This window comes from Cyanistes caeruleus, chromosome Z, assembly GCF_971803275.1.
Source record: "Cyanistes caeruleus chromosome Z, bCyaCae1.hap1.1, whole genome shotgun sequence".
Lineage (NCBI taxonomy): Eukaryota > Metazoa > Chordata > Aves > Passeriformes > Paridae > Cyanistes > Cyanistes caeruleus.
Window position 1 is genome coordinate 80,144,258 of NC_141732.1, and position 12,398 is coordinate 80,156,655.

The 12,398-nt window shown below is 49.3% G+C and overlaps 1 long non-coding RNA gene across 1 annotated transcript; it reads right to left on the minus strand.

The window, feature by feature from the left end:
* Window positions 1–553: 553 nt before the first annotated feature.
* LOC147648625 (uncharacterized) lies at window positions 554–9,978 on the minus strand. Its single transcript, XR_015280264.1, has 3 exons — window positions 9,893–9,978; window positions 1,461–1,564; window positions 554–734 (listed from the first exon to the last, which is right to left on the minus strand). It is a non-coding gene; the product is annotated as an uncharacterized LOC147648625 (long non-coding RNA).
* Window positions 9,979–12,398: the final 2,420 nt, after the last annotated feature.

Here is a 12,398-nt window from a genome sequence, read left to right on the forward strand (position 1 = left end):
CTGTGGCATGCGCCAGTCTCCGCGCTGGGGCCGCGGGTCCCGCCGCCTCCCGCGGGGGGATGCGCCGGCCGCGCCTCCGCCCGCTGCGAGAAAATTTACAGAAAAACCGAATCGAAAAGAAAAAAACCAAAACTGAGAAAAGAAAAAGGAAAAAAAAAAGAAAAGGAAAAAATAAATGCGGGGGGAAGGGAAGGGAAGGGAGAGAGTCGCTGCTCGCTCCGGCTTTGCCCAAAAAAGCGAAGAAAAACGAAAAAAATCCCCGTCTAGAGCCCGCGGCGCCCGTCGCGGAGGCAGGCGGGCGGGGGCTGCCGGAGCCGCGCCGCCGTGCGCGGGTGCGGAGCGCGGCCCGAGCCGCGGGGGAGCCTCGGCCGCCCCGGGGCCGCGGCGCCCATCAACCCGCCACGCCGGGGAGCGGGCGCGGCGGCAGGGATGCGGCGCTGGGCAGAGCCAGCAGGCAAAAACAAAAAGAGCGAGGCAAAAAGGCGTCTATTAAAAAGGGTAAAAAGAAAAAAAAAATATAATAATAAAAGAAGAAAAACCCCAAAACACCAACCCTAAGGTTTGGACGTCGGTTTAAGCATCTGTCACAAAAGAGGCGAACGAGCGCATCCAGAGTGTTGTATCCCTTTTTAAAAGCCCAGGTCGTCCTGAGGTGGGGGTTTCGGGGTGGGCTTTTATTTTTTTCCCCTCCTTCTTTCCAAAGGTTTAATCCACACGGAGTCTTGATCCGGCTGCTACGAAGAGAAAGAAAGGAAATAAAGAAAAAAAAAAAAAAAAAAAAAAAAGAAAAAAAAAAAGAAAAAAAAAAGATAAAAAGAGAAAAGTGGGGCTATGTCCCTTCCTTCCTGCCTTCCCCAGCAGCCGCGCCGGGCCGAGCCGGGCCCGCCGCTCCCGGCGGAGCTTACATGGGTGCGGGGGTGCCCGCCGGCCGCCGACCCTCTCCCTGCTGCCGGCGCCTCTGCCGCGGTGCCTTTTTTTTGCTCTTCACTCCTCCTTCCTGCCTTCCTTCCCCTCCTCCTCCTCCTCCTACTTCTCCTCCTCCTTTCGTGGGCTTTTTTTTTTTTTTTCCTCCCCCTTCCCCCCCCCCCCCCCCCCCTCCGCTCTCCGCAGTCAGCCGCCCTCCCCGCACCTCCGCCTTCCCCCGGGTGCGTGCGGGGGGAGCGGCGGGAGCGGAGCCGGCGCGGTGCCTGCGCCCTCCCCCGGCCCCCCCGCACCGGCGGCGGCGGCGGCTTCGCAGTGCGCAGCGGCCCGGCCCGGCCCGGCCCCGGCCCCGTCACGTGGGCGTCTAGACACCGTGTCGCTCCGGGGGAAAAAAAATAAATAAATATATCTATATATTATATTTATCTCCAACCGCCTTGCGCAAGAGGCGGCTCGGGTTGCGGGGAGGTTGTGGGTCCGCGTGTCCCCTCCCCAACCCCCCCACTGCCGCGCCCCCCTCCCCATGCGTCCCTTCTTACCTGCTCCTGGGTTGGGGGGTGCGGGGAGACTTGGGGTGTCCCCCCCCCGCACCCCGCGGGGCACAGGGTGGGGAGCTCCCGGGGCTGGGGTGTGCCGGTGCTCGCTGCAAATATTGGAATATTAAACCAAATCAGGGTAAAATTTTTTAAAAATTTATATGGCTGTGGGTATCGAACAAGGGCACATCACAAAAAGCAGTAACAACAACAATAATAACAATAATAGATATTCATAATAATAATAAATAGTAATAAATAAGAATTTGTGCTTTTACAGCACCTGTCACCAAAGGACAGGAAAATACTCCACGGAGGCTCGGTACAGTCCGATTCCAAACACGAAGCAGAAATGACGGGCATGTTGCACTCCCGCACTCTCCTTACGGGTACTACTAGCAGCGGTAACAACCCCTGGCACCCTGCGCGCTCCGCAGATTCCCCCATCCCAATTCTGGACCTGCAGAGGGTGAGGAAAACTGAGCCACCAAGAGGCTGCGCTCTCGTCCAGCCTTGGTGCGCTCTGCGGCCGAGCTGGGAAGTCCGGCCAGACTTCCTAGCGCCAGGCTTGGCAGGGCAGCAGAACTCCCCAGGGGTCCCCGTCCTGCACGCACTCCCACGGAGGAGCAGCTCCTTTTTCACAGAATAACTGCGGGCGGATGAGTTGCTTTAAGGTCACTCTCTGAGGCAGTTATCGTGTCGGAAGTAGGAGCCAGGACTCTTAAATCATGGCTGCTATAAGCAAGTCCAGTTCGAATCCAAAGCCAAAGCCAAATCCAAAATTAATACGGCCCAAATAAACGTGACACCTGATAGAGCACGCATAAAACTAACATCCCGTGCAGGCAGGGTAACCCAGGGGTGCATGGCCTGGATCCCTGAATTTGGGGTAGGCAGGAGGGCAGGGATAATTTAAGTGCCAAGTTGTGCATATATTCACATGGGCAGGTCAGGGATGCTACAAACAGGCCTGGCATTTGCAGAATCTGGATCTAAATTAGTCAGGAAGTGGCTAGATTTGGGGGCAAACTTATTAAATGTTCACCAGACTGTACCTAGCCAGGTACAAAATCTGCTCAAAATCCAGATAAGTAGTTGGAAAAACACTGGGGAAGGGAAGAATGTTACTTGCTGGCATCAGGAAGAATAATTTAGGAATCCTCATTACAAAGCCAGAGTCTGAAGAAGGCAATAGACACCTTGCTTCACCTCCAAATAATTAAAGTCAGGAGGGAAGCCTAGGGCACAGCTCTACGGTCTTTGAGTGATAGCAGGGACCAAATCAGAACAGCATCAGCACTTGGTTCTGCACATGCAAAAAAGTACCACTGCTTTTAAAATTATGCCTTCTGCACCCTGAAAAATGGAATTTGGGTAATATTTTTAGCTCAACATCTTGTCCTACAGCCTCACTTCATCAGAGAACCTCAATCTCTTTCCCCTGTGATGTATTTGGTAAATGGGGGTGGGGGGGAGAGTTCCTTCTCCTTCTGCTGTTTGCTGGTGAAAGACATGCTGTACATGTCCATTAATCCATACATTATACTTCTTAATTTTTCAAAACATGCCAGGCTGTTGTAAATGAGATTAAGTTCTCCTTTTTTTTTATTTTCCCCTTTGTAGCTCCACTTGCCTCAGCACTGACAGCTGCGATTACTTTTTTGTCATGAAGGAAGTGACAAAAAGCACGGTGTGGTGTATGCTGTGAAGAGGTGGAGGACAGGAATGGGATCCAGGAGTTAATATAATTTTTTGGCCCTGCCGTAGGTTCTCCAGGTGACCTTGGGCACCTGCATTTCCCTGTGAGTAGGGACCTGGTCTTTCGCACCTCTGGTTTCCCATAGGTACAGCTGGGCCATCAGCACTTGCCTGGTTTTGTGATCTCTGCAGGTGAAAATTGCCCCAGAAGTGCTAAATATTAAATAACTGATAAAGCACTGCTTTCCAATTAACCCTGCAAACTTGTTTAAACAGACCATATGTATGTGCCCATATGGAAAATACAGAAATAAGCATAATGAAGCTGATAAGGATGGGAACGGGACCTGGGCTGAGGGGACTCTTGGAAAGCAGGGTGATACCCACAGCCTGCCCTGCTCTGGATGTACTGCTTGAATGTCACCCTGGGCCAGAAGCCTGTCCTGAAATGCATGAAGGGCACTATTAATCCCTGAGGAGAAATAAAATACGTTTGAGTCATAGAATTCAAGAATTGTTTAGACTGGAAGGGACCTTAAAGCTCATTTCGTTCCACCTCGTCTGTCAGGTCTGGGACACCTTCCACCAGACCAGGTTTCTCCAAGCCCTGTCCAGCCTGGCCTTGGCCACTGCAGGGATGCAGGGGCAGCCCCAGCTGCTCTGGGCACCCTGTGCCAGGGCCTGCCCACCCTCCCAGCCAGCAATTCCTTCCTTCTACAAAGTCTCAATCTCCCCTAATTTAGTTTAAAACCATCACCCCTTGTCCCGTCACTTCTGGCCCTGCTGAAAAGTCTCTCCCTGCCTCTCTTCTAAGCCCCTTTTGAGTGGTGAAAGGATTTATACAATGTATTGCATTTGGATACTGTGTTTGCACAACGTATTGCATCCCTCCTGCCAAACACTTTCGGTCCTGGATGTAAAATCCCGCCGAACCCACCCTCCCCAGCCCCAGACCTCCATTCTCACGGGGGTTTCTGGGGACCTTTCCTGAACCCAGCTGGCTTTGAAGAGCTAAAGCCGAGTTAATTTGCATTGCAATTCAGCCTTTGACAGACAGTTGGAGCCAAGGCACTGTTAACCTAATTGTTTTGCTAACAGCACCAGGGTGTGAGACTCACCAAAGGCACTTCCAACAAAGGGGATAAAACCAGACTTGGAAAAAAAACCCCTTTTCCTGACATCATTACCGGGCACAAACAAACAGAGCTGATCCCTCTTCATACACTTTCCAGGCGAGGGTCAATAACAAACACACTTTGCTCTTTTGGGGGTATGTCTCTCCTTTTCACAGCAGTGAAAAGCCAGTCAGGGGAGGTAGGAGAGAACAAGCCAGGCTGAAGGCAGGGCAGAGGCAGCGCAGGCTGGCTCCTGGCACTCTCCCATCCTTTTGTGCACATTAGGAATTGCTAAGCTTGTGGCCCTGCTTCTATTTTTATGCATTATTTTGAGAGCAGAGCTCTCAAGCAATGTTCAAAGTCTGGGTTACGAAGCCGTTTTGGCTGTAGCCAGTCTCCTTCCACTCCAGTAGCTCATGTCAAGTGAGCAGATTCAAGCTATGAGACCTAGGGTCTGCAAAGAAAAGCATTCTTCAGGCAACCTTCCTGTGTGGTGAGAGGTGCAGGGAGACAAGGATCTCATGCTCACTCCTGTCACACAGCTCTGCGAGCTAAAATCACCATTTCAGCGCTGGTGCTCCTGGCTGCTGGCAGCAATTCCAAGGCTGGTCTGTTGGAAAAGGATTCAGTAAAACTGGATACAAGGGGAAAGTCACTGCTCCCACCTCTGGGGTCCAACAGCAGAGGGACATGGTCCTGCTGCTGGAGCCAGCCCAGAGGAGGCCACGCAGCTGCTGCCAGGGCTGGAGCCCCTGTGCTCTGGAGGCAGCCTGGGAGAGCTGGGGCTGCTCCCCTGCACAAGTATTCAGGCTCCAGGGAGAGCTGAGAGCCCCTGGCAGGGCCTAAAGGGGCTCCAGGAGAGCTGCCCAGGGACTGGGGACAAGGCCTGCAGGGCCAGCACCCAGGCAATGGCTTGCCAGTGCCAGAGGGCAGGCCCAGCTGGGATATTGGCAAGGAATTGCTGGCTGGGAGGGTGGGCAGGCCCTGGCACAGGGTGCCCAGAGCAGCCGGGGCTGCCCCTGCATCCCTGCAGTGTCCAAGGCCAGGCTGGACAGGGCTTGCAGCAGCCTGCGACACTGGAAGGTGTTCCTGTCCATGAAAGAAAGGGTTAGAATGAGGTGAATTTTAATGTCCCTTCCAGCCCACACCATTTTGCGGGGAAAAATAAGAAAAAAGCATGATGAGATGAGATGTATCCTTGCCTTTGTTCCCCAGCCATGGGGAAAACCATTCCTCTCTTGAGCCCTGGTGGCTGGACCATCCAAATCAAATGTCCACCAGTAGCTGTGAGAGGCACCAGTGCTGTCCCTGGGGGGCTCATTCCAAGATGGGAATATTTTGATTCATCAGGGCACCCACACATGCCTGACCCTGACTATGTGCTTTGCTGGCTGAAATTTTGTTAGCTTTACCAGCTGACCACACAGATGTTGTAGTGTTTAGGTTTGGTAGCTAGAAGGGGGTTAAACACAGGGCAGTCTCCCTTGCACCAGCATAAAGGAAATTATATATATAGATACATATTAAAACTATATGTCTCCCTAATTTTAGCAGGAGAATTTGCTGTTTGCAATGTAAGATGCTGGTGTAACTGCAGCCATCAAAGAGGAATGTAGATGGTGAAGGGAACAGGACCCAGTGTGCTGCAGGGAAAGGAAGAGTGAGCATAGGATGCTGCCAGAGGGAAAGTGCTGCTGGCAAAAAGGATCTGGTGTCCCATGGCCACGACAAGCCAAGGTGGGCCACAGGAGCAGTGCCTGCCCTTCGTGCCCTCTCTGGTGGTCACTCACTGATATACTCAGTGTCCACAGAGCTGCCACAGCTCTGCCCCTCAAATAACCCATGGCAGCAGTGCTGTGTCACCAGTGGGGCCAAGGGTCAGCCGAGCTCCTGACAAATGTCACCAGTGGGATTTACGACCAGGAGGTGAGAGGGATTTAGGTCAGACAGTCTGGGAAGGGATGATGGAGCTGGGCATGAGAACATGGTGTAATTTGGGAGCCACAGCCCAGGCAGAGGAGACACAGGACTGTTGGAGGGAAGATGTAAAGGGGAGGAATGGAGACAGCTGCAATATTTGATTTTACAGATAAAGGAAAGCTTGAAAATCCCTTTCACTGGGACTTGCTATGCTGAGAAAAAGGCTGGTTTCTTCCTCCAGCAGTCCAACCCAGAGATCCCAGTGCCTTTGGCATTTACCTGCACCTAGCTCCTTAGGATCTAGCAAAGTCTGACTCAATGTTAATAAAAAATACGCAATGTTAATGCACCACCTTAGTTGTAACTCTTCATTTGTATTGTATTACCTGTACTTCTGTGTTTCAGATGTCCAAATTAGTAATACAAGTTTTCAGATTTGGTTTGGTGTGTAAGCTCTCAAAAAGTGAATTTTTTCTTTCTGTAACAGCAAAGTGGCTCTGCTAAAGCACTTCAAAGATAAGCACATGTGGAGTGTATAGCTGGTATCCCTCTTTCAGTGTTTCAATCTCAGTGGTGTAAATCCAAATCCTCTTTATTTCAAGTAAGTACATTTGCATGAATTGCAATGTTTTATTTGTAGTTACCTGTGGGGATATCTGGATCAGACAATGGGCTGTATGGAAAGAGCTGGGGCTGACATGAGAAGTAGGAGTATCTGTTACCCTGTGATTCCTCCTCCTGGCACCTCAGAGGAGACCAAGACTTTCTGGTTTCGGCCACATTTACCTGCAGACCTACCCATGGCAGGGAGATTGGAACCAGAGGATCTTGAAGATCCCTCCCAACCCAAACTACCCTGTGCTTCCTCGATTCTATGACCTCGGGGTGTATCCCAAGCAAGGATCCACTGCCTCCTGGACTCTGGCATATACAACATTGCAACACCAATGCCCAGGAGCACTGGGGAAGGGTGGGGTGTTCATCACTTAAAAGCAACATTTTAGTCCCAATGTTATCAAGCCAGTCCCTGAATTCTGGCTTTAGGGGACTTTATCAGCTGCTGAGAGATGGGCTACTTAGATGCAGCCACAAGGCAGGGATGTGCCCTTCCTCTTACCCAGAAAAGGAGACTGAGGTGCCACTGACCTGCAGATCAGTTTACCAGCGGGAGGAGACCACAACTCCCTCACTAAAATCAAACAAAAACCACCCCAAACCCTTTTTGGCAGAAGGAAATAGTTGTAAAAGGGATGGGAGAGTAGCAAGCAAGGCAAGAGGAAAAACTCCAGCTTCTGTACTTCCTATTGCTGGCAGGTAGGGGTGTAATTTTGGAGTTCCTTCCTTTTTAATGAGATAGGTCGTAACCTTACCATCATTTATGTGTCTCTCTGTATTTATTGCAGTGGCCTGGCCAGATGCACTGTGGAGCTGATTTCTCTCCCTCAAACATTAGTCATGTCCTCACAGATGGCAATATAACAGCCTATGTTTTTCACAGACTTTACCAAGCAAAACTCCCTGTGACACTAATGGAAATTTTTGTCCAGTCAGAGACAGGGACCGGCCTGTTGTAAAAAGAAAATTCTCATGTTTATGGTGAGTTGTTCAGCATCAGTGTTCCTCTTTCTGACCTACAGCTTGACATAAAAAAATAATCCAACTATCAGACATCTGCAATCAAGGACTTCATGAAGCCCTGACCTTTTCCATGTGGAGTATCGCTGCTACACTGCGCAAGTCTGCCGCAAGGAACACAGTCTGGATTTCTCGTCCTCAAATCCAATACAAATACTCACTTAAAAATAACAAAATTGTTAGATGCTTCTTTATACTCCAGTTCTCTGGGAGCATTATAGGTCAAGATTACAATATCTTGGACTTATATGTGATATGCCTTTTTGAGGTGTGTGAGAGAGAAGGGGGAAGATTCATGCAAATAATTAAAAGATGCCTCAAAATCAGGACAGCTGAGGCAAGTAATGTCTTTTTATCTGCAATGACTTAGTCACGAAATACCTGCATGGGTGAAAAAAAGGAAAGGTAGATGCTGTGCTAGTAGGGCACAATTGAGAAGTGAAGCATCATTTTCAACAGTAATGATCCAGGTGGAGTAATTAACCACTGGTTGTGGTGGATGTTTTGTCAATAATAATTGTGAAATGAGGTTTTGGTGGTATTCAGCAGATGAGCTCCAGCTGGTTTAAACCTGTACGGGTGCAGGGAGTCTTTCTGCCCCGAGTTACTCAGGTGGGTAGTCTAGACAGTAGGAATAGCTCCTCATACCCGATAATTTATGAATTAGTAGAGCCAGTGTATTAAAACAGATAATTGAAAAGTCCTCATTTGTCTAAATGTAGGGTTGGGATTCTTTAATAACTTTTTACAAACATTAAACCCAACAGAAATGCTTTCATGACAGTCTTGCACATGGCTTTGTTCCAGGAAAAGCAACCTGCTGGGAATTGATTTTTTTTCTCTGAAATTTCCAAGTGATGGAAATTGCTTGAGAATGGGAGAGCAGCTAGCACTAAAATAAAACTGAAACTCTCCCTGATAGTCACTACCTTCAGGATGAGAAAATTTCTTTCAACTTCAAGTAAGGGAGTTTCAGGTAAACAAGAAATATAGGATTGGACAGGAACTGACTTCCCTGATTTCACAATCCAAATTGCATAAAGTGAAGGCAAAAAATAAGTATTAGAAGTAAAGTGTAATTTAAAGATTGGATTTTCAAAAGCACATTACCCAAACCTGCACATTCATTTTATCTGGAGGGAAGAAGGCACGCCATCTGATAGCAATGATTAATCCAAAGGAGGCCCAGACTTGTTCTCTTCATTTAAGAGGAAAAATTACATATTCTGTGAGGAGGTAAAAACAGCTGTACTGACTGAGACACCCATGGCTCTTCTAGAGATTGCAGAACATGGCTCACCATCTCCCATACCTGTTAATATTTGAGGTTTTTTTCAAAGACATAAAAGTAACTTTAGGTCTGAAATAGCCAATGTGTATTGGAGACACCCTTTTTTTTTTTTTCATTTTATGATTTTTGGGGGGTTTTCTGGCATAATTTAACGCCACAAAGTCAAAACGCTCAGCAGCACATATGGAACAGAGAAGGAAATTGATTTACAGCATAGAGGAAAAGATCATAGTAATGGATCCCTACACTAACTGTGCCTTCAAGTTCAGAGCAAGACTTTAGATATTGAAGTGTATCAATTACAATCAGCAAAATTAAAAAGGTTTTCATTTGTTTGCTGGTCCTAGTGAGGGTACTTAATTGTGACCTCATCCCAATGCTTTCCAGTACTCACCTGCCTCTCAAATCACAGAGACAGGGAAGAGCACTTCACAAAGAATTAAAGGATGACTTTATAGCCATTGTTTAAAGCCATAATTAACACGGTGATTAAAGCAAAAGTGAGACAATTACCACCTCCTAAAGCCCTTAAGAAATCTGAGCAGCAGACCTCCTGACAGACTTTCTGATATCACAGGCACCATAAACAGTGCTTTGAAAGAACCACCCCATTCACAGCCCCACAGCTATTGTCCTTATGTGCTAAGTATTATTATTACTATTATTATTATTTATTATTAGTATTGTTACTCTCTCTCTGTTCATGCTGATGTGCTAGGAAGTCAGCAGCTCAGGTTTCTCAAGATCGTACTGACTCCTACAAAGAGTAGTCTCACCTCCAAAGAGTGTCTGTCAGTGGGGGTTCAGAGCTCTCAGGGCTTCTCCACCAGCACTCGGTCCGATGGGAAGATCACAGGATCCTGGGATGGTCTGGGCTGGAAGGGATTTTAAAGCCCATCCAGTCCCACCCCCTGCCATGGGCAGGGACACCTTCCACTAGATCAGGTTTCTCCAAGCCCCATCCAACCTGTCCTTGGACACTTCCTATGATAAAAAGGACAGAATGCAAGGTCTCAGCTTCTTGGGTCACAGCTAGAAACATCATGACATGTTGTCCTGATCCCTCTGGCGAGACCTAAGTTGAGTCTCAGTGCATCATCTCCCTCTGTCTCACATCAGTCCACAGAACAGCAGGTAAGGTAAATTGGTACTGTTCTGAAAGTGCTTTTAGTCCGGACTAGTTAAACTATTCTGCAACATGTTCATTACAGAAAAATGTGGTAAATTAGATTAAATAAAGCCAGAAAGCTCTCTTAATTGCTTTGACTTACCAAGAACACAAAACTACTCAGAGTCCCAGAAGGAAGGATTCATTTTCTGTACACCTGAACTATTTTAAGTGCTGCCTCCCTGCCTACAGGGTCCTGCTGCAGCTCACACCCTCTGTCCCCATCAGGGCTCCTACACAGCACTGGCTGGGATGCAGTCCTGGGATAAAGGATGTGAGCCATGCCATAGTTCAGGAGCATCTTGCAGTTGAACAATGGGAAATATGTGGTAATATGTATAAAATCAGGGAATTGTTTAGGTTATAATTGTCCCCCAAGATCACTGAGTCCAACTATTTCCCCAACACTGCCCAGGCCACCTCTATCCCCTGTCCCCAAGTGCCACATCCACACAGCTTTTAAATCCTTCTAGGGATGAGGACCCTTCCACCACCCTGAGCAGCTGTGCCAGGGCTGGACAGCCCTTTCCATGGAGAAATTTTTGCTTCATGTCCAACCTAAGTTCTCCTGGCCCAGCCTGAGGCCATTCCCTCTCCTCCTGTCCCTGTTCCCTGGCAGCACAGCCCGGCCCCCCCCGGCTGGCCCCTCCTGGCAGGGACTTGTGCAGAGCCACAAGGGCCCCCTGAGCCTCCTTTTCTCCAGGCTGAGCCCCTTTCCCAGCTCCCTCAGCCGCTCCTGGGGCTCCAGCCCCTTCCCCAGCTCCGTTCCCTGCCCTGGACACGCTCCAGCCCCTCGGTGTCTCTCCTGTGCTGAGGGGCCCAGAGCTGTCCCAGCACTGGAGGTGCCCCAGCAGTGCCAGCACAGGGGACACTGCAGAACACACAAAAACTCCTCAGCCTGTGGTGCTGCCCTGCTCAGACCATGCCAGTCTCAGCCTCCATGGGATCCCTGGGGCTGGGGATTCCCTGCTGCTTCTTCCTCGTGGTCCTCCTCTTCCTCCTCTCCCTGCCACCCTTCACCCTTGGCAGCCCCACCTTGGCTGCCACCTCCACGCTGTCACATCCTGTGCCCACTCTGTCCCCTGAGCCAACCCCATTCCTCAGTTTACCCAGCTATCACTGTGCTTACTAAAGGTTATTACCTTTCTGTGTTATTGCTACAGGGCAGAGCAGGTGCAGTTACTCTTCCAGACTCCAAAGGGCACCTACTACTACAAGGCAGAACTAATTTTTTCTATTCACAGTTAACACATAATCCATGGTCTATCTGAAAACTAAAGTGAGAAACAGCTCAGAGGGAGGAAGCCATATAACAAACCTAATTTCTATCTCCCTACCCCCTGAAAAAGAGAAGAAAGTCTGTCATTAGATGACATGGTGTTAAAGGAATGCTGTAATGTACAGAAATCCCATGCCATTATACGCGCCCCTGAGGGCAGTGTGGATTTCTGTTCCAGCATCTGCCAAGCCACTTCATCTCTGCTCACCAGACTGGGTAGGAAAAACTCAATGCCTCAATCACTGTTTGAAAACATTTATTTCACTAGTGGCACTTGCCTGGCTGGACCATGCATTGGATGGCATTCACCTCACATGTATTTTGACAGCAGAAAGCTAGATTTCTGGTCTAATATTTTTTAGTATTTCCTGAGGGTCTCTGAGAGGAGTAAAACCCCTTCAGAGTGCAATTCTTTCTCCTGGATGCCCATTGCAGTGTGGGTGATAGCCCCATGTGGAAGCCATCTCCACCCAGGAGATGCCCGGGGAGCTGGGTGGTCCAGGCGGGACATGGGGTAAGGCACGGGTGAGGGATGCGCTGCAGCTCAGACAGGTTTGTTTTGGGGATTGCTGCTTTGGGACCCAACAAATGAGTCTATCTTGGGAGGTCTGCAGCTGCACAGGGGAGATGGTGCCACTGCCCAGCTGGGGCCAGCTGTCTTCATGGGGAATGGTTTTGGTTGGAAAGGACCTTGAAGATCATCCCATTCCACCCCCTGCCACGGACCTTGAAAATTATCACATTCCACCCCCTGCTGTGGGTTGGGACACCTTCCATCATCCCACGTTGCTCCAAGTCCCATCCAACCAGTCCTTGAACACTGCCAGGGGTCCAG